This window comes from Dipodomys ordii, unplaced genomic scaffold, assembly GCF_000151885.1.
Source record: "Dipodomys ordii isolate 6190 unplaced genomic scaffold, Dord_2.0 Scaffold43, whole genome shotgun sequence".
In the NCBI taxonomy this organism is placed as follows: domain Eukaryota; kingdom Metazoa; phylum Chordata; class Mammalia; order Rodentia; family Heteromyidae; genus Dipodomys; species Dipodomys ordii.
Window position 1 is genome coordinate 808,614 of NW_012267259.1, and position 22,731 is coordinate 831,344.

A 22,731-nucleotide genomic window follows, 5' to 3' on the forward strand; every position below is an offset into this window, starting at 1 on the left:
CACACACACACATTTACAATCACCAGCTAGAACTCCTCTGTCTTCTTCCCTGCCTAGCCTAGCTCAGTCCAAAGTGCTTTCTAATCCCTTCCTCCATGACCTCCAACCCCCAAACCTCCTACTCACACTCCTGGGCTAGAAGCAGCAGAAGCATTTGCTTTCTGGCTATTGTTTCATGAAGAACAATTTTACAGCACAGGCTAATAAACCCCTAAAATGCACAAGATGGGCCTCTGCCTTTTCTTTGATCGCTTAGGAAGTGCCAAATAACTCAGGTGGGATTAATTTAACCATTTCTAGTGCTTTGCCCTCAGGAGGTTCTCACAGACCTATACTTTCTGAAACAGAGGATTCTACATTCATAGTTCATTAAATCTTCACCGGCCCTTGGTCCCTTCCCCTCATTGGAACTGTGGTTCTTATTCTACAGATGGAGCCTGTACTCAAGTGCAGTGCTCTGAGTTTAAACCCTAGTACCATCAAAAAAAATAAAGGTCAGGTAATGTGGCCTAAGCCATCTGGCTGATTAGAACATAATGCCTTAGTATACCTTAAATAAGCCTTACTGCTGTTCAACAGTGATGACATCCTCTTGAAAGATCTCGCCACCAATGAGATTCCAGCTTCCAGGGTAGAAGGGACACTCTCCAAGCTCTTACTGTACAAAGGAGGACTTTTGCAACACTGCCAGGAGAAGGTTCTTGTCAAAGGCCACAAAGCAATTTAGAGAGAGGCCCCTGCCTCCTGTAGGCTCCCAGCTCTGAATAGCTTAGCCATGAAAACACAACTTTGGGCTCTGCTTACTCATTTGTGGGCTAAGACAGACTTAAATTAGCCAATCCCATAGAAACAACTATGGAGTGGCCAGGGAGCTGCCTGCAGAGGGGTAACTCCCAAACTATGGCCTCATGAACACCTGCTTTGGCTCTTGCCTTAACCTGCAGGGACACAGCCTGGGCTAGCTCCATCCTAGTTATGTAGAACTTTCTAAGCTCCCCTTCTCAGTTCTTCCTCTGTAACTTGCATACTCCGCTCACCACCAAATGCTATGCCCTCAAGGTTAACCTTAGATACTAGTCAACATGAATCCTCTCCTCTGTCTCCCACCCCCAACCCGTGCCCTGTGAACTTGAACTGTTTAACACTAATGAGGGACATGATCATCAGAACCATTACAGCTACTTTTCATGGCCAGCCACTCATACTGCTGCCTTCTTTAATCACTGCCACAACCTCATTTTACAGATAAGGAAACAAAAGGAAGGTGAGTAGAGCCCAATGACACAAAGCTAGTACCTGGTGGTAGGACCTGGACTCAAAGTTAGCTCTCTATTTAAAATTAGCAATGATTTTTATTAATAGTACAGCATACTTGTCTGGCACACACGCATAATATATCTCTTTTTTTGAGGAAAGGTTTCATTATAAAACCCAGCTGGCCTCAACTTTTCTATCTCCCCACCTCAGTCTCCTAGGTGCTGGGATTACAGATGAGTGACATGTCTCTATGCCTGGCTCTTCCTCATATTTTTATCTCTTGTGGTAAATTTAAAACATAAATATTGCTACTTGAGCCATTTAAAGTGCAAAATTCAGTGTCATTAAGTACATATACAACACTGTGTGTCATTACCACCATCTAGTTCCCTAACTTCTTCATTAACCCAAACATAGACTGTAACCATTTTTGATCAGTAGTACCTTCTCATTCTGCCTCCCTCCTTGCCCCCTCCAGCCCCTGATCACCTCTGATCTCTTCTCTGTCCCTATGAATTTATTGTTCTGCCTGGTTTACATAAGTGGAGTCATTCGGCATTTGTGCTTTGCTCCGCAAAACTGGTTCTCCTAAGGGTCAGCCAGTGTCCTCAGTGTCTCAGGTCCTCCATTTGTCACCTGCCAAAAGGACACAGAGGTCATAGTAGGGCCAGTCCTGTGGGACCCATGTGTCCCTAGTTATGAGCAGAAGGACCTCTCTTAGTCCCAGGCAGTACCAACAAGCTAATGAAGCAGCATATTAAAGGCAAAGGAAAATGAGGCAAGAGGTGACCCAATATTCCCAGGGCCTGGGTACTATCTGGGTACTACACTGTCAGAGGCAGCCAAGAGACCATACTGGACGCCATACTGGGTGATGGTTTTCCTGATGTGGGTCCAGAAGCAACTGTCTACATGAGAACAAGCCCTTTGGAACTTGACCACTGAAGTTATCCACATTTACTGCTGCCTTCTATATACTGAGCAAGGAGATTGGCTGGGTCATGCAGGCCTTACAGAATGTGGGTGGTAGGAAGAGAACTCCTGATGCTGTTTCCCACTGCCAGCCCCCACCCAGGAAGTGGCCTCTTCCTCTATCCTGTCAGGAGGGGCCCTCAGCTGAAAGCCCAGAGCTGAGCTGGCCCAAGGCTCTGTTCAGCCCTGCCCTTCTCTGGCTGTCTGAACCCCATCCTGCCACCCACCAGTACTGTCTTTGCCCACTTTCAAGCACAATGGTTTGTTCAGAGGTAATCCTGTGACCCATCTCTCCTTGGCCAGAAGCAATGTCCACAGCCTCCCCCAATCCAGGCCTCCCTCCCACTCCTCAATCTCCACTTTGAAAGCTCTCCTTACAGGCCATGTAGATGCAAGATCTCTTCCAGGCCACAGCCCAGCACCCACCCTAGCTTCCCCTCCCGCCCTGCCTCCCCCTCCCACGAGCCAGCCTACCCATTTCCTCTGCCCTTTTCACCCTTTGGCGCCAGGACCAGCTATTCTGAGACTGGCCCAGAGCCTTCCCCCTTCCAGCTGCTCCTTTACTGGGGCCTCCATTTCTTGCCTTCCCTCCCTCCTCCCTCAGAGTTAACTTATCCAGCACACACACACACACACACACACACACACACACACACACACACACACACACACCAACTTACGTTAACTACTTGGAAATGGAAAGTATAAGCCTGCATGCCACTGTATTTCTAGGTTTTGTGTGTGTGTGTGTGTGTGTGTGAGAGAGAGAGAGAGAGAGAGAGAGAGAAAGTATGAATATGTGAGAGTGACAGTGAGAGAGTATACAAATAGAATTATTTTTCAAAGCAATCTTTTCCACTTTGCTAGAAATAATGACGATCTCAAGGATGAGCCCTGACAAGATAAAGTCCTATTCTGGTCACCTCCATTTCTTGCTTCTTTTCTAGCACAGCAGCTGCTGTGCTAGGTTCAAGGTTCCTTTGAGGAGATGCAAGGGCAATGACGGTAGAGCTTATGAAATTATACTGAGTGGTACGTTTGAAAAGACAATTTTTTGTGTTGGGCTGGGTGAAAAGTTTCCCATAAAAGCAGCCACAATCAGATAAAGGCGCTTCCACGTCACTAGTTTTAGCAGAGTTTCAGATTCCTGTCTAAGAGGGGCAGGGAGGGAGGGGACCACAGAAAGGAAAAACTAGTCCAAGTGCTCTGATTTGGCCTTGGTGACAAAAAAACACATTGTGAGGGCATCATGCTCAACATTCACTTCACTGAGCTTATCATTAAGAAACTAAGGGCAGGGCCTGGCACAGTGCCTGGGGTGGGTGGGAGAGGGCCAGGGGGAATGTCAGGCTGATAAGCTGACCTGGACCTTCAGGTCCAAGGCTCCTGTAACAAGGTCCTCAGGAAAGCTTTGCCTGCTATGGGACAAATTCCTAGGACCTCCTCATGGAAGCTTCCAGATCCTGAAGTGCCAGCCAATTTGTGTTTGACAAATTCATGGTTCATATGTTGGGTTTTCCAAGCACAACACAAACCTGCAAGTCATCAAGGGGGAAAGGTGAGGAATTTGAGTAAATAAAAGTTAAAGTCTTCTGTATGACACATATGCCACAATCCAAATTAAAAACAAACTAGGAGAAAACATTAGTGTTATGTATAATAGGCACAGTTTTTAAGGATGTAATATACATACAATACTTAAAAATCAATAAGGAAAAGAACCAAGTGTTCACTAAAATTATTTAAACATAGGGACTGAGTTGTTGCTCAATGGTAAGGCATTTGCCCAGCATGTACAAGGCATGAATTCCATCGGCACTTAAAAAAATAAAAATTAAATTGCTGCTTCACAGTATTTTAAAATATAAAAACCAACTATTACGTGCTCATGAAAAATGGGAGCTGGAGGACAGATAATTTAGAGGAAAGGGACTAGGATACAGAGCTAGACTTGGAAATCTAGTCACCTATCATAGGAAACCTTCAGCAAATCATGTTCCCATTTAGACAGCGTTGTGGCTAATATTTGAATGGAGGTTGCATCAAGAATGGTCTTGTGTCTGTCACATCCTGCATAAAAATAACTACATATGCTTTCTTCCTTCTCTGAGCAGTTCCAGAAAGCTTATCTACCCTCACCACTAGAAAACTGATGAGACATAGAGTACTTTTGGGCCCATTTTCCAGTTGTAGAACTTATGGCTCCCCAATAGCAGCCTTGGTAAGTGTATGGCCAGCTTGCAACTCTTGCTCTGTCCGTGCAAGCGGGTGTGCGGGTGTGGTGGGGTGGGGGGGTGCTCTTCCCCTACTATACAGGATCTGCCATCCATGTGAATAGGAAGCAGAGAAGTGCTTTCATAGCACAGCCTTAATGTCGAGGTAAGGAGTAACCTGCTACTTAATGCCCCGCCCTGTACTACCAGTCAGTGTACCCTACATTTGGCCTCAGAGTCCTTAGTATACTGCAGGACCTCAAGCACACATTGTTTGCCTATCCAGGCCCAAACAATGTGGCCAACTAGCATCTTACTTTTCTATGTCAAGGAGCCTCTGGGCCCATCAGAACTGGATAGGAACCCTTCATTGCAGCTCCTGGTGGGTCTTACAACCTCTCCAGAGAGCCAGAAGGCTGAGAGGAGGACTGGGGGTCCTGAGGCTCCCTCTTCCTGAAGACATGCTAAATTGAGGATGGCAGAGAGGGATCGATAACAGAGATGCATCCTGCCTCTGTAAACTCATTAAGCCTCAGGGAGGAGCCTTTTCAGATCTGTTTTCTCTCAGGTCTTGGCTGATAGGTTGAGAGATGAGGCTGCCTTCCTGCTGGTCCTCAGCTGCTCAGAGGCAGTTGAGAAGGCTAACATCCCAGCAAAGGAAGTACATGGGCACCCTCCCATATCCACACACTAGTGCAAGGCCTGGCTTTACAAGTGCCTCTCTTAATGGCCTCATGCAGCCAACTTATCTTGTTGACCTCCTCCCTGTACTGACAGGTGACAGAAGTCTTGTTTGCTATATGGCTGAGATCCAGGCAAGTCATGGGTGTGGTGTCCCCTGCTGGACAACCAGCAGCAGTCCTTTACTTCCTGAGCCCACATATTGCTGTTCCCTGGATTGTGAGCATAACCCGCTAGCAAACTAACACCCAACCAGATGCCAAGCTGGGAATGGGGCTTTAGCTGCTTCAACCTGAGAGTGGCAGGTCCCAGTCTGCTGGATCTGGACTGTAAAGTCCATTTGGAACTGAGTCTCCCTAGCTTTCTTCTTGGCCCTGCCAGAGCCCATGGGGCTCCATCATCCAATTCTCTCAGACCCAGTTAAACAGAGGACAAAGATGGTCTTATGGCCAACATCTATTTTCCTTGAAAGAGACTTGCCTGGCTCTGTCAGCTCTTGAGGAGAGCTGTTTGAGATTAGGAGTCCAGCCCTGGGCTGAGATTTAGGCTAGTCCCTTTACTCTGAGAGGACTCTCCCAGGAACACCCCTCCCCCACCAATCCATCTATCACCAAGTTCTGGGAGTTGATCTCAGTCACAATGTGGCTAGAAAGAAGCTGGAGGAGTCACTTCCCATGATGAGAGAGATTGAAAGCATCTGAGGGCAGAGACCTCATGAAGGACATGTGACCTCATTGCCACAGACTCACTCCAGCTAGTTGGACTCTGCACAAGAAGTGTCAGCTTGCTTCCCTGGACCCCAGACACATAGGTGTTTGTGAATGAATGACAGGACTATTGCAAAGTCGCTACCAAACCCAGCACCCTCACTGCTTTGTCTGGGGCAAGGGCTCTGCAAGGCAGATGAGACTGACCCAGTAAAGGATGAGGAAATGGAGGACCAGGCCAGAGTTAGTGCTCAGTCCTTCCTGTGCCTAAAAATCCCTGGGAGATTCAAAGCTGAATAAGAAGCAGCCCTGGTTCTCAGATTGTTTGTACTGAAAGAGGCAGACAATTGTCCAACTACCTGTGACAAAACCCAGATATTGCAAGCCCACCTCAAAAGCTGGGGCCCGCATGTGCAAATGGCAGGTAGAAGGAGGGAGAACATCCCTCATTCCGTTGGTGCCGAATGTCTTCCTTCCCAGCACCTCTTAAATATCACCATGCCACCACTAACTGTTACTCAGAAGTTACAGTGGGCCACCGTGGGGGAAGGGCTGCTCCAGGATGTTTAATTCTCAGCAGGAGCTGTAGGATTGAGGGGGTGGGAGCTACAGCCAGCATCTGCCTGTCTTCCCTCCACCAGCAGTCTGGGAGATTTTGCAACCTCCTGGCCTCTATCAGCAGGGGCCCAGGGAGAGTAGATAAGCGACTCAGAAGGATGCAGTGGTCACATAGCTGCAGAATTCTTATTTTTCCCACATACTTGATTGACATGATCCACAAGGCCCTGGGGAAAGGCCTTCATCGGCTCTTTGGTGGGGCTTTTACTGGAGCAGGGGAGGGAGACTGGGGTCCTTGGGTAGCCCCTCTCTTAAGGGGACTGGAAGGAGAGAGTTAGATTTGCAGCAGCCTTTCAGACTTGCCATACTAGGGTGAGAGTGGGGATGTGAACTGGCTCTTTGCATTTTCTTCTTTCTGGGTCCCTCTCCTCTATCCTAAGAAGAGATACTTCTAAGGCTGTCTGAAGGTCACTGGAAGAGGAAAGGAAGCCCAGAGACTTTTTAAGGGTAGCAGAAGGGAAGCAAAGGGGACAAAATGCTTCTGCCTCTCTTGACTCAGCCCGGGGTGAGCACAGCTCCCTTAACTTACTACAGGCTATGAGGTCACAGTGGGACTCTCCCCTTGGACTCAGCTTCCACTTCTTATGCTCCTTGACCAAGGCCATCTTCCTCTTCCCACCGTGTTTCCCAAGTAGACCTCAAGTTAGTTTTATTGTTAGTTTTCTACAACTACTTTGCGATTTGAACAGTCCCAATGAGTCCCAGACAATGGGCCAGACACCTGATGAAGAGAGCCCATAGCTCCCATCCAAGTACAGGAAACAAACCATCATTGAATTTCCACTCCATGCTGGCCCCATGCATGTGAAAAATGTTCATGTCAATTCACTTTTTAATGTTGCCATCAGCTCTGGAAAGTGGCTGTTTGTATCTGTACTATCCCTACTTGCACATTTCGGTTTTTTGTTTTTGGTGATTGTGGGACTTGAACTCAGCCTAGGCACTGTCCCTGAGTCTCTTTGTGCTCAAGGCTAGGGCTCTATCAATGGAGTCACAGTGCCACTTCTGATTTTAGAGTGGTTAATTGGAGATAAGAGTCTCATGTGGACCTTTCTGATTGGGCCAGCTTCAAACCGTGATCCTCAGATCTTAGCCTGCTGAATAGCTAGGATTACAGGCCTGAGCCAGCTTTGGGAATCTTTTCTTCCATGTCTTCAAATCCTCAGCCATCCCTAGCATCTTCAGGATAAAATCTAGGCTCATTCCTACCCACCTTTCCTACACCACGCCACCCTGGTTCCATGGACAGACTGTCCTTATGTGGTGGTATCAAGGCCCAGAGTGCTTCCCTCCTGCCTCCTCCTAGTTCCCAGGCTAGTCTTAAGCAGTGTTTAAGGAGGCATTCACCTCAGGCCTCGCCCTACACTTGCACACTTGCATGGTCCAGTGAGAGGACATACCTCCTTAAATGTTGCCCTAAATGCTTCTACTGCCTCATCCTGGCTCTGTCCCCAAAGTTCCTAGGCCAACTCTATGGACCTCTTCCTCCTCCAAAGTCCAAAGCCCTCCCTGGTGGCTCCTTTCTCTGGATGGCATCAATACTTTGTGTCTTGATTCCTTGCATGTATGTCCAATGCCACAGGGCTGAGACTGCTTTTCTCCTGTCCCTGCCTTACACCAACACAGCTTGGATTCTACACCTCCCATCAGTCCCCTCGGTTCTCATCCAATTGCTATCAGCATGGAGATTCTAATTCCTCTTTTAGACAAACATTATATGTCATTAAAGTTATGTTTCCACGTGGGTGATTTCTGCCATAACCTAAGTATAAGAAGAGACTTCCTAACTAAAACTAAAAATCTAGAGATAAGGTAAAATCAAATAATTTGACAATACAAAATATTTTTCATTGTATGACTAGCCTCATAAGTAAGGTCAAAGGTAATTGATGCATTGGGAGAAAATATTTGCCACATACGTTGTAGAAAAAAAGGGTTAATGCCAGTTGTATAGAAAAGACTCCAGGTGTCTGTGCCTGTAATCCTTGCTACTAGGGAATCTGCGATCTGAGAATCAAGGTTTGAAGCAAGTCAAGGCAGACAAAAGTTAATGTCTTTTATTTCCACTTAACCAGCAAAAAGCCAGAAGTGGAGGTAGAGCACCAGCTGCAAGAAAAATACCCAAGCCAGAGCACAAGGATCTGAGTTCAAGCCCTAGTACGAGAACACACAAAACAAACAAACAAATAATCTCTTAAAATTGAGGTATAAAGAACTACAATCCCAATAGGAATAGCAAAAACAAAATACCCCAGAAATTTCACAAGAAGATACTAAAAATATTCCTTAGCTGTGTGAAAAGCTCAAGTTTTATTCATCCTAAGAGAAATGAGAATTAAAATTACATTGGGATACCTTTTCATGTCCACAAGATTGGCAGAACTTCCACAAGTGGACAGTACCCTCTGTTGGCAAAGTTGTGGGTAAACAGGCAGGAATGCAGCCTGCCACAGCCCTGAGTAAGGGACCTGGTAACAATGGACAAAACCACCCGTGTGCTCTTTCACTCCACAATCCCACTCTCAGCAATTTTATCCAAGGTACACTTCTAAGCAGAAGAAGCAATGTACAATCATTACAGCATTATCGGAAATTGAAAATATAGGTTGTCATAGAACAAGAGTTGAATAAACTGGTATACAAATGTGATGGAGTATTATGTGGCTATGCAAAAGAGCAATGAAGCACTTTATAAACTTCTATGGTGTAAGATACTACAGAATATATTAAGTGTAAAAATCATACCTTTTCTGTAAGGAAGGGAAGATAAGGAAATCTTTTGTTTATTTTTACAAAAAACACAAGTGTAAGCAGAAATGTAAGATAAGCTGGTTATTTTTAAGGGGGAAGGGAACATAGGAAAAGGTGTCATGTCTTTAAGTATACCTTTTTGTATACTTTGACCTTTGAAATTAGGTTCTGCATATTTAAAAAATTAAATCAAATAAGAAAGAATAGGATCGAAAATTCCTTAAACTAAAAGCAAACTGAAAAAAAATGAACTTAATGATATTCTAAATAAATACTACCACTAAGCTAAAGGGCAAAGAGGAGAGGGAACAAGTGGAAGATAAGGAAGAGGAGGAAAATGAGGAAGACAAGGAGGAGAAGGAGGAGGAAGAGGACTAAACAAAGCAATTCATGATCACAGCAGGATGAGGTGGAGGGAGGGTGAGGTGAAGGAAGGTAGTTGTAGTGGTCTCAGAGAAACAATTCACTATGAATTGATGAAATGAAGGAGCAAGTGAATGAGTGAATGAACGTGTTGATGAGCTGGGGTTCCAAGGTTCACCATGGGCCTGTGAAATTGATTGGAATAGTGATGCACACTATTTCTAAACTAGGAATACATAAGGGCATATGGAGGCATATATGTGATTGTATATTCACATTTATGTGTGCATACATGTGCATGTTTATAATATGTATAAACAATACATGAATGTTTAAGTGTATAAACATGCATATGCTTCTTAGAGCTGTTATTTGAAAGGCCCAAGAAGCACAGACACCCAGAAGCACTGAACACATATGACACTCAGATTTTAGTGTCTAATCCCATTGGCCAGAAAGAGGAAATAGAGCTCCTGAGAGGAGTGACTGACTCCAGGGCTAGTACAGAGGAGATACAAGATGGCCTGGAACCCCTTCACAGGTGGGAAAGAATAGGTGGGGGGAGGGGAGGGTGTCCTCTTTGATAGGGTTGTTCTTCCATGTTCCTGGCCAAAAAAAGCTGTGATCTTTTAATGAACAGGCAGTGTGTGTGTGTGTGTGTGTGTGTGTGTGTGTGTGTGTGTGTGTCTTTTTCTTTGGGCTGACACATTCTTGAGAAATGGGAAATCTGACCTGCCCTGCTAAGGACTCTAGGCCTGCCCAGTCGGTGTCATGGTTTGGGGACAGAGTGCTGAGCCACTCTCCACTCTGTGAGGCACCACTGTTCAGCCAGCCAGCCCGCTGGGGTGCCCCCTTCAGTGGAAATGAGAGAAAGCAAGAAAGATTGAGAGATCATAGCTCAGGCAAGGTGGCCCCTCACCTCACCCTCTCTGCCCCTGCTTTCAGCACCCCTTCAATCCAGGGTGGACAGCTCCCCTTTTTAATCTCTCTGGGTGCTACATTGAGTCTCATAAGTACCCCCACATCACACTGGCTTTTTGGGCTCAGCTCACTTCTGGGACACCTATGGAGGGCGCAGTGCCCTTCTCCCGGGAATGGTTTGGATTGTCTGTGCAGGAGACCCTGTTGTCTGGCCTGCTCCGTGAGGGGTGTCTACCTTGAAGCTGAGCTCAGCCAAACAAAAGCTAGGGCTGCCACTGACAGCCTCTCTTTGGGGTGCACTGCTTCCTGTCCCTAGTTTATTTCATCTGCTCACAAGTAACTGTTTGCCGAGAAGCAGTACAAGAAGGGAATTAAAAGAGGGAAAAGTTGGTGGGGAAATGCCTTTCTTCTTGGCTAAACCTTTTGTTAGGAACTCTTCAGGAGCCTAATTCAACAAGAACATGTGGTAGAGCCTGTTCTTCAAAATTAGTTCTGAGAGACACTTGGGGCTCTTTATTATTCATTCTTTTAAAAATATTAGCTAATGTTGGTCACATAGTCACAGCAGGCCTGGCAACCTCTCTGATGCATTGTCTACTTGAAAGTGGAGAAGGCCTTTCATGAGTCCATTTTGTCTACACTGTTGTGTCAGCAACACTGGCAAGCCTAGAACAAAGCAGCAGAGCAAACACAGTGCCAGGACTCACAAGCTAAGCCATCTTTGCCTCTGGCTTCCTGGTACTGGAACCTCTGAATGTGGCCCTGGAACAGCTCAGAAGGCCCATCTGGTATAGGAGATGGGGGGAGGAGATGGGAGTGTGTTTCCCTGAACCTGACTTAGAAGTGGGCAGACAGGATGAGGATTAGAGACCTTGAGGCTTAAAATTCCAAACTGCCTCCCCATCTTGGCCTTTATCTCTAGAAGGAGCAACACAAGGTAACCAAGTTCCTGCTCTCCAGTGGGAAGACAAATCTGGCTTTCATCACTAGAGCTCTAGCATCACCCAGAGGTGTTATAGTGGCATTTTATTCATGCCAGGGGAAGATTCTAAGGTTCTTAAAATTGACCTGTTCTTGGAGGCCTGTGGGCGGGACCCCAGGTCCTAGATAAAAAGGGTTTCCTAAATGTACTCATTACCTTGCTCATGTAACTGTAACCCCTCTGTACAGTATTTTCACAATAAAAAAAACTTATTAAAATAAAAGAGCTGAGAATGGCTAAGTAGGGACGAGGCCTTGAGGCCTGTGTCTCAGAGTGAATGAATGCATGTCTCCAGCTAGCTACAGGCCTTTGGAGAAGACAAAGATTCCCAGGCTGGGATTATAAGGGGGCCTTACAGGAGAGGTGAGGGGTGACAAATGGTTAGGCTTAGAGAAAGAAAGAGAACTGAGAAGGGTGTGGAGGAACGTGGATAAAAGGCTCAAGGCCAGGGTGTCAGGACCAAGCATCAAAGGTGAAGTACAAGTGAAGACCCTTCTTCCTTCCTTCCATTTCCTTGAACAACTCTAAATTCAGCATTAATCTCCCAAGACTGATCTTGTTGATACATGTTGATTTCCTGCACACCTGTTCGAGGTTCCGATGAAAATGTATTATCAAACCACTCCATTCCACTGGTGATTACCATGGCAATCAGGCATACTCACCAGCAAGGCAGCTCTCCTCTTGAAAAGATTTGGCAGATAGATGCTTTCAGGTCACTTATAAGCTGGGAGGGGGATGTGGAGTGAGGGATAGAGTCCTTGCCTGGAGAAGTCCTTGTAGGCAACACTTCTCCAAGACGGGCTTCCTGCAGGGGGGGGGGCTCTTCAGGAAGATGGGGGGGGGCCAGATGAAGACGTAAGTCACAGGAGGAAGCCTTGGTACTTTATACCACACCTGGGGACAGCTACCAATCCCCCAAGTTCTACCCAGGGGTAGAACCAGCTGAACAAGCCCTAGGATTATCACAAGGATGCTATCATTATGGCTTGGAGTCATGATGCCATCTACCTTAAATATTAAAGAGCTCCCAGCAGGCTGCTTGGCCTCAGACCACCTGTACTATCTACTGGCTGTGTGACTGTGGCAAGTCATATAACCTCTCTGTTTCTCTTCACTCCTAAAAGACATATAAAGGGTTGGGATAGTGGTGCTTATAAAGGTCAAGCACTGATCCCCTCAGTCACACCTCCATTGTCATAGGAAAGGAGCTGAAGCCAGGGTGGACTTCAACTCAACTGGGCATGCCCTCTGATGCTGATTCTCAGGAAGCTACCTATTGGTACTGGAGTGCAAAAGACCAAACAACACATGGAGAAGAGTCCTCAAAGGACACCTGGAAGACCTTCCTGGGATTTGGCAGAGCCTCTCTGCTCTGTGGCTGGAGACAGGAAGGACAGAGATCTCCTGAGTTATGTGCACATCTCCTTCTCCCTGTGTCTCCAGCTACCCACCCTTAACCAGGAGGAGACCAGGCCTCAAGAGGTCAGAGGTACAAGATAACAATGGTGGACAGGTCCTCTTTCAGCTCCCTTGCGAGGATGCCAGAGTGCTTCTGATGGTCCTGCTCAGTGGCTGGGGATAGAAAGGACCAAGGGGACTGTCCGAATTAAGCCTGGTTCATCTTCTGTCCCATCTGCAGACCTGGAAGCTGAGCTGAGGGTTGAAGCTGCTCAGGACTCCAACCACCCCCATCCTAAAAGGACAGAAAGGTCCACTGAGATGGGCAGCCTCTCACGATGGTCATATGTGCTGGATCTTGTCTAAAAAGTGCAGCCACCATAAGGACAGCGATGGATACACCCTTTTCATATAATGATGCTAGTCATTGTGGCATTGTTTTACATTGCCACAGACTTGGAATCAGGCAAAGTAGGCCAGGAGCCGCTGCAGGCTCTGTATTACAGACCTTGCCCACCGGAGGCAGTGACAGGCCATTATTCTGTGTCCTGCAAACTCTGCAGCGATAAAGAAACTACGCCAATTTGATCCTTTATCTGGTTGAGGAAAGATATTATTTCAATCAAGATAATAATTCTATTTCTCTTGCGGAAATGAGATTTTTTTCCAGACTGCATGGGGTGCCGCCAAAATCCTTCTTGGGGCTGGAACAGGTCAAGCAGGAGTTAGAGGATTTCTTCTAACATGGAAGACTGAAAGCAGGAGCTCATTTGCAAGAGGAAACATATGTAGGATACTAAATAAGTTCTCTTTGGAAATTTCTAGGCATTAGACCAAATCTATGAAACCAAAATGTGGAAGATATGTGTACATTGTGAGCTGGGATCAAGTAAATGCATGACTTATAAAGGCAAGCATGACAGGCAAGGTTCGTGGGCTAGCTCCAACTATAACCGAACCTTAGAAGTGTTCTAAGGTGGGGACAGGGGGACTAAGGTTCAAAGCCAGCCCAGGCAAAAAGTTAGAAAAATCCTGTCTCATACAACAAGCAGGTGTGGTGGTGTAATCCCAGATATTTGGGAGGTAGAGACAGGAGACTTATGGTCTTAGGCCAGCTCTGGGCAAAATGCTTGAGAGTTTACTGGAAAAGTAAAGTGAAAAAGGACTTGATGGTATGGCTCAATCTGTATGGCACCTCTCTAGGAAGTTTGAGACCCTGAGTTCAAACTTTATTTCCTCAAAAAATAAAGAAGAAGAAGGAGAAGTGTTTTGTATCCTTTTGTCCCATAGTGTAGGTGTGCCTGTATCATTTTGCTGATAAACTTCACTTTAAAAATACAAATCAACAAGCAACAACAACAACAAATTCCACTACCTACAATAGGGCACTTCCCAGGAAGGAATCCCATGTCTCCGAATTGTACTCAAATCATGTAATCTAAGGAAACCACAGGAACAATTCATAACAACAGTAGAACAACACAGTAGAACTCAATGCACTCTTGAACAGAATTAAATAATGAGGAGTTCCACGGGCCAAAATGTAGTGTTTTCAAACATGTGTGGTGGCTTATTTTAAATTATTTGTGCTGGTATTGGGGCTTGAACTCAGGACCTAGGCGCTGGTCCCTGAGTTTTTTTTTGATCAAGGTTAGCAATCTGCTACATAAGCCATAGCTCCGCCTCTGGCTTTTTGGTGGTTAACTAGAGTTAAGAGTCTCATGGATTTTCTTGCCTGGGTTGTCTTTGAACCTCTGTCCTCAAGATCTCAACTCCTTAGTAGCTAGGATTACAAGAATGAGTCACTGGCACCTAGTGTGATTGGTTTTAAATAATAATCATTGTATATGATTAGAAATAATTATTTGCAGTCCTATCATTTGTTTGTTCAGTAACTGAGGAATTTGGAAATGTTTGAGAAGTTTTTATGCATTCTGAACATTCCACTGAGAGCTCACTCAGGCTCTGAATTGTTCTCCCTCTAAAGAAGAGGCCTATTTCAGCCCAGCTCCTTCCAGAGCCCCAACAGCAGACTCTGGGGGCTGAGAAAGGAGCATCTTTCTCAGTATGTCATCAGATGGTGCTTAAACCACAGAGATGTTTTTGTACTTAAACTTTTGGTAGGTAGTACAAAACTTTGGTAACACTGGGCATCTCTAAGAGGGTAGCACCATGGGCCCAATGATGGGAAGGAGATGATGATGATGATGATGATGATGATGATGATGATGATGATAGTGATGTAGTTGTACAATTTCACAAGTCAGGTTATAAGTGTAATGCTTCTTGATCAATGTCACCCCTTCTGTTTTTTAATTGTTTGTTTAAATGAGTAGACTTTTTGTTTTGTTGTTGCTGGTCATGGGGCTTAGATTCAGGACATGGGCGCTGTCCCTGAACTCTTTTGTTTGATGCTAGCACTCTACCACGTTGAGCCAGAGGGCCACTTCTGATTTTTGAGTGGTTAACTGGATATTAGAGTCTCATGGGGACTTTTCTGCCCAGGCTGGCTTTGAACCATGATTCTCAGATCTCAGCCTCCTGAGTAGCTAGGATTATAGGTGTGTGAGCCACCAGAGCCTGGCTGCTGAGTAGACTCTTTATAGGAGACCTTTCAATATTTTCAAATAAAAAGGCCATGAAACAGTATTACCTTTTTTTGTTGGTGGTGGTTGTGGTAGAGCTTGAACTCAGGGCCTAGGCACTGTCCTGAACTTTATTGTTCCAAGTTAGCATTCTACCACCTGGAGCCACAGTACCACTTCCAGTTTTCTGGGGGTTAATTGAAGATGAGTCTCATGGACTTTCCTGTGCCAGCTGGCTTCAAATCAAGATCCTCAGATCTCAGCCTCCTGAGTAGCTAGGATTGTAGGTATGAACCTCAGGTGCCCAGGGTAACTGTATTACCTTTTAAAATTAAAATTTCAGTCAAAAAAGCGCACAGTAAAAACAGAGCTTGGCATTATAGATTTCTATTTTACTACTTACATCCTTAACTAGCAAATTTCACTGTAATGAATATTACTGCCACCAGGTCAGGTGAACCTGACATGTGCCATGAGCATGACAGCAAACAGAGGCCCTGCCCAGATCTCCTGTACCTGACAGAACACCTCTTTCCAGGCTGCTAGGAGTGTGGTATATGGTTTTCACCTGAACCCCTTGCTCTTGATTGAAGTGATGTTGTGAAAGTGGCACCACTAGTAAGAGTCTGGGGTGGCTGACCTTTGTTTCTGAACCAGACATCATAGCCGTGCACTTTGTGGAGCCAAAACTCACTCTGAGCATACATCCTTACTCAGTATCTCCTTCCCTCTCCTCCTTCCTGTCTCCCTGACCAGAGCTCTCTTTGAATACCGATGGAAAATAACTGAAACTAGACATACTCATTTCCTCCTTGACAGCCACATCCTAGAAAATGATCAGAACTGCCCTTGCTGCCGATCTCCCTGAATCATCCCCACTCCCCAAACATACCCTGTGGCTTTAAAAGAAATGGCCTGCGATGGAGGGCCATACCAGAGATAGACACATCTGTTAACACAGATACTGTTAAAACTCCCTATCTTGTGACTACTCTCCGCCTCCATCTTTGCAAAAAGAGCTCCTTTCCCTGTTCCTATCCTATCCCCCACCATGCAAAACAAATCACCCCTGACTTCTACCCATCTCCCTTTTCTGCCTGATAGAAAGGGACCCTAGTTTTAAAGAGGGTCACTTTCTCTTCCGCTGGTTTGAAGGAGACTTGGTTGCCCTTCCCAGTTTTTCATCCTAAATAAAACCTGTTGGTTTGTTGAGTTTGCCTTTCTGCTCATTTTCTTTCCTTGCCAGCACCTCCCATGTTTCATGGCAGAGAGTGGTCTCTGGTGTCAGAAACACACAAAGCCTTCTGCTTTGGGGAAACAATCATAATCACCTTCCTATCCTGTGGAAGATCATCAGACTGACATATAACCCAGGAAAGCATTGACAGCAATATGCTGGGTTCCAGAACAGAGAGAATTCCAACAGTGGGAACCTGAGGGACCCCTGGATAATCAGTCTGCTTCCCTTCCCAAGTGAGTAGGGGTAGTGCCAGCCCTAGAAGGGCTTGCTCCATAATCTAAGAGTAAGATCCAGTCAGGAGCAGTGCAAAGTCAGTGTGAATGTTTGAGCTCAGTTACTCAAAGAACTTAAGTGAAGATTTATAGAGTCCAACCTCAGTTTACTCCAAAATGGAAATCTCCAGATTCTATGAGGCAAGACTGTCAAGTATGCTGTAAGGTGATAATGCTACGTATACACCAGTTCATACAATTGGGTCTAGAACTTGTCAGCCTTTTCTCACTGGGGCTGGACACTGTCCCTGAGCTTTTATGCCAAAGGCTAGTAGTACTCTACCACTTGAGCCACAATCCTACTTCCAGTCAGCTTTTTGTTGGTTAGAGATAAGAGTCTTACAGATTTTTCCCCACACAGGCTGACCTAGATTTTCAGAGCTCAGCCTCCTGGGTAACTAATACCCAATTAATCCTTATTAAATAAATAAATTCCAGCTTCCTCTCAACCTGGGCACCACAGCTCTAGAGAAGAGTAAGTGGGCAGTTGGTATGGGAGTCCCTCCAATGCTGCTGTCTACAGTACACAAGTACTGATCTCAAAGTCAATCTCATGTTTGGTGAAGAATCCATGCGACCTTTTTCACTGATGGAACAAGAAACTGGCAGAAACTTATTTTTCTTCATACAGATGCATGCTGTTTCTTTCTAGCTGGGCTCTTCCACAACTTGCCCAATCCCACCAATACCTTTCCTCACCTGTAGACCCACACATACGCTGTCATCCAAGCTGGCCTTTGTAAACTCCCCTTCAGGGCCTTTGCCTTACTCCTGCCTCTTAGAAGAGGCCTCCCTTTTCCTGATCAAGTCTTTCCTTTTCTGAAGTGTTCCCTAATAATTCCCCAACACCAGTGTTTCTGGCCTGTGCCACTGGAGTCATAGCTAACCCCATGCATCTTTCCAGAAAGCTCTTTAATCGTCTCTTGTGCAGATTATCTTCTCTTTGCACACAGGGCTGAGAGCCCTTCCAAAGTGAAGCCCGGGCCTTCTGTATCTCAGGGTTTGCTCAAGACCTGTGGGTCATGCCTGACCCTGGTGATTAATGAGCTTCTCAGACAGATGACAGCATCGGTATGTATAATTGTTCTGAGTTTAACACATGGTTAACTGGCCTCAATGAGAATTTACTGATCTAAATCAAGCCAATCTAGTGGCAAACAGAACTGCACAAATGCACATCTCTCTGTTCCCAGAAAAATCCCTGCTCTGTCCCTCACCAATTCACAGGCCAAGAGGGTAGCTCTCTTTTTGCCAAGCCAGTGAGAATGTTCTCCACTTCGAAGCAGGACTGGAACATGGTCACATGGTCCTTCAACATGATGTTTTATATGGTTTTATATGGATTGGCCCCACCCACCTCCTAGAAGAACCCGGAGCCCAGTCTACCCAAGTCCTATCAGGGAATCTGCCCACTCTCCAGGAACATTGTTAAGCCACAGAATTTGACAACTAAAACTCATACTCACAAGCACCCACGCCTTACTCTTCAATTTTAAGCCACTGGTTTTCCTGTAAACCTGTTCATTTCCTGCAAAAAGAAGAAAGGGATGGAGAAGCATATTAGCATCTGCTCTGGGTATCTCTCCTTCAGCGCTTTCCTGGCCGACCTTGGGCTTCTGCAACTTGTCTCCATTCTCCCTTGTAGCAGCACCTCCCCCACCCTTCCCTGGGAACATAGTGTTGAGTGGGTGCCCCCACCCTGCAGGCCTGTGGTCTCAGCCCACGCTGCTGCCTCCCACTCCCGGCGCCCTGCCAGTCTCAGATTGACCACTGCCTCCAATTCCCTGAAGGCGCTGGGCTTCTTCCCACTCCCAAGCCAGCCAGGCCTCCACTTCTGTAGCATGGGGTTGCCTAGCAACCATGCGCGCTCGGCTCTGAAGGCCCTCCTAAATTGGACCTCACAGCACAGGGCATCTCCTTGTACAGCTGCCTGCATCTTAACAATCTGCCTGTGAATAATAACACAATGGTAATTGCATTCATGGACCCCCAAACTACGTTTAAATAATGTTCAAGAGCTGACACAAACCAACAAAGGCCAGAAAATGCATTGCGGAGGTTGACTGTGAGGCCAGGCGGGAACGCTTGGCGCGGGAGGGAGTTGACACTGAAGACTTGAGTTAATGACAATGCCAACCTGAACTGCGAATTCTCCTGCCTGCCGCCTGAACATGTCACTGCTTTAATGTGTTGTAATGTGAGTTTCGGCAATTAACACCTAGAGGTAGTGATGCTTCAAGACAGGATACCCTTTGGTTCTGCCCATGTGTATGGACATTTTCTGGAAGGGATGGGGAGGTGAAGAAACTCGGACAGGAGACTGTGCCTGTGCTTTCCCCGGCTTTTACAATCATGGCTAAATCTATTTTAGAAGGTGAGGGAAAGAACTTAGTAAGCAAGAGCACAAAGCACTTGCTTCTTCAGTGAGGGACAAATGTGACATGACTGATGGGTTTGGGGATGAGAAATGAAGGCACAGCCATGGCAGTAGCTCGTTGTGGTATGGGACCAGCGTCTGCACCCTGTGGCCCTGGGAGGGTTGCGAGAATGGGAACTTACAGCTCCATTCTGGTTGAAAGCACCTTAGGCAGGCACAACATAAGCCAAGTCAAGTCTGTTCCAGGTCAGTCCTGAAATACCTTTTATTTTTCCACTTATAAACCTTAAAAAATTCTTGAATAGATATTTTCACACCAAGGTTCCTAACAGCTGTATTCACAATAGCCAAAAGGCTGAGGTAACCCAAGTGCAATCAGCAATTAAGTAAATAAATAAAACAATGTCCATGTACAAAGGAGTAGCATTTGGTCTTAAAACAAGGAAAATTATCATATGTGCAACAACATGGACAAATGTCAAGGACACCATGCTAAGTCACAGAAAAGATAAGTGCTGCATGATTCCACTTTGATGAGGTCCAAAGTGTAGTTAATTTCATAGAGACAGGAAGTAGAAGGTGGTTAGCAAGGGTGGGGGGGTGTGGAAAGCAGAGTTAGTGTCTAAGTAGGGAAAGTGAAAAGGTTCTGGAAATGGGTGGTCATGATGTTTTGCACAACAATGTGAATATACTTCATGCCATAGAATCACACATTCAAAAATGATTGAATAAACTAGTATATGTCTAGAATAATCTTACCAGACAAGCAGAAAAGGTCAAAAGCTATGTATATATGAACATATAAGATGATGCTAAGGGAAATGAACCTCAAGATATGGATAGAAGAGGTTTTTTTGTTGCTATTGTTTTTAATGTGCTATGTGATTTTTTTGTTTCTTTTGTATGTTCTTCCTCCTATGATATAAACCTCTGTAGTCACTGTATTTGATTCGGTGTCCTGCATCTTGCATATACATTTTTCTAATTTAAGGAGGGGAAAGGAAATCACAAAATACTGAAACAAGGATACAGGTTGACTTATTGTAACAATGAGATGTACAAGACATTATGTTGAAAATGAACTCTATAACTTCAGGGGGTGGGGGGAGAGAGGAGTCGGGGATATGGGGAGGGAATGGATAGTAGGTAAAAACAAAGGAGGGGTAACAATGCTCGATAGGAAATGTACTCATTACCTTACTCATGTAATTGTAAACCCACTGTACAATATCTTTACAATAAAAATATAAAAAGTAAAAAAGATGGAATATAGATGTGTATATATATCATTTCAATTTTATTACTTTTTAATAGCTATTGTATAGCTGATGTAAAGAGGGGTTACAGTTACATAAGTCACATAATATTTCTTTTTGAACTGTGTCACTACTTCCTCACTTTCTCCCAGTTTTTCCCTCCCGATCCAACCTCACAAGTTGTATTCATTTCAACATAGTGTCTAGTGAGTACCACTGCTGCATTTGTTCACCCTTTGATCTATCATTTCTGTGAACTATTTCTATTTTTTAAAATTTAAATTTTAAAAGTCATCACTAAACAGTAGGGCAATGTGCATAGCATTTTGTTGCATGAGGTCTGTCCATTTTCATTTTGAAAGTCTTAGAAGTTACAGTGGTCAGAAAGAGATACTGTCACCAGCACTAAAGGACATGGGGCTCAGTGTGGCTCACAAACACAGTGTCTGTCCAATGGCAGGCAGGGTAGGGGGAAGATGGATGCTATAAGAACACTATTGTACCCACATCTTGAAGTGCAGACACTATTGCCCTCCTGTGTCAGCTCTTCTTGGGAATGGCCTCAACTTGACTCTTGCCTCCAGTGACATTTCCCTTTGCTCCCTGGGTAGAAAGCTCTTTTCCTGGTGACATGGCCTGGTTCTACTTTCTTTGGGTTGCTATCAAATCCCACTTCCCTTGGAATCTCCTTTTGTCAATACTAAAAATTAAACTCAGCACCTCATAATTCCTAGGTACTTTCTACCTCTTGACCCACACCACCAGTCTTTTTTGAGTGAACTTCTAGATACCTCGTAATGCTGTATTCTCTGACTGCCATAGCCTGCAGTCAAGTGCTTGCTCAGGCACTACTAATATTCATATCTGTGTTTTGCCTCTGAATAAATCCCTGGACAAGGATTACTGCTATCACTTTGCCAGTGAGCTGGGCACAAGGCGGGCTACTCAAGTGTCTCCTCCTCCTTTCTCCTTTTCTCAGGGAATATGAACCACAGCTCCCCTAACTGGGTACAAAGCCTGCTGGCTGCAGAGCCCTGGAGCTAAATATTCCAGGCCTATAGTTCCCTCCAGTCATTTAGAGGTGCAACTCAATGTGTGCAATAAACAATTGAGCATTTACAGATTTTATTAATTTGGAAAGGTCATTAGAACTAACAGCTTCTCTGAGTGAGTGAATAAATAGCATGGGTAATTTTTTTCAGTGCCCTGATTTTTTTTCTTGGAATGTGTCTCAAAAAGAAATTAGTCTAACAAGTAAAAATAAAAGAAAGGGCGGGGGGGGAAAGAAATTCAATTTTTGTAGAAAGGAGAAGCCCATCAGCAGTGTTGGATAAGCCTTACCCCAATCTTTCTATCTGTTAAAGAGGAAGCAGGATACCAAAGGCCCTACCAACTCTAACAGATAATAAAATCACAGTTGGAGGTGAGAAGATGGAGGCAGCTGGCAACATTGCAAGATATCGCACTTCCCCCACTCATCTTTCCTTCAAGTGCTGGGTGGACTCATCTATCAGCTATGCCTTCACATCAGGATAAGGTTCTCACTCAGTCATGGCAGGTTTTCCAGACACTGATCTGGGCTTTCTGGCTCTCATTAGATCCTTAAGGAATACTAGCAATGGGCCAAAGGACATCATCTTGACTCTATCTCCCCAGCCCTTGGCTCCATGACCAGAGGCTGTCAAGGCTGCCTGTGTTGGGATGAATGATCATGGTTCTCCCAGACAGGAGAGATTAAACCAAAGCAGCATTCATCCAAGGAGCAGAGGGCTCTGACTCCTGCTCACCGAGATGGGAGACCCAGTGGGCCTTTGACTAGACAGTGTTGTCAGCAGCCACAGTTCTTTCTGACATTGCTCTGTTTCCCAGGTCCCATTCTTCTTCTCTCTTCCTTGGGTGCAGACCGACAGGGGAAATTGGAGGCCAGCATTCACATACAGTGACCCCACCTATAGAAAGTTTGTGACTATCAGTAGCACTAAGAAAATGAATTATAACCAGGCATTATGGCTCATACCTGCAATCCTAGCTACTCAGGAGGTTGAGATATGAGCCAGCCTGGACTGAAAACTCCCCATGAGACATCTCCAATTAACCACCAGAAAAACTGGAAGTGGGGCTGTGGCTCAAAGTGG

At 45.3% G+C, this 22,731-nt stretch overlaps 1 protein-coding gene across 1 annotated transcript in view; it reads right to left on the reverse strand.

Annotated features, from left to right (window-relative positions):
• Positions 1-22,731, reverse strand: part of Zbtb7c (zinc finger and BTB domain containing 7C) — a 220,380-nt gene that overhangs the window by 101,933 nt on the left and 95,716 nt on the right. Inside the window, exon 3 of the mRNA XM_013018908.1 lies at positions 18,430-18,491. The gene's annotated coding sequence lies outside the window, so the exon portion shown is untranslated. The remainder of the gene's footprint in view (positions 1-18,429; positions 18,492-22,731) is intronic.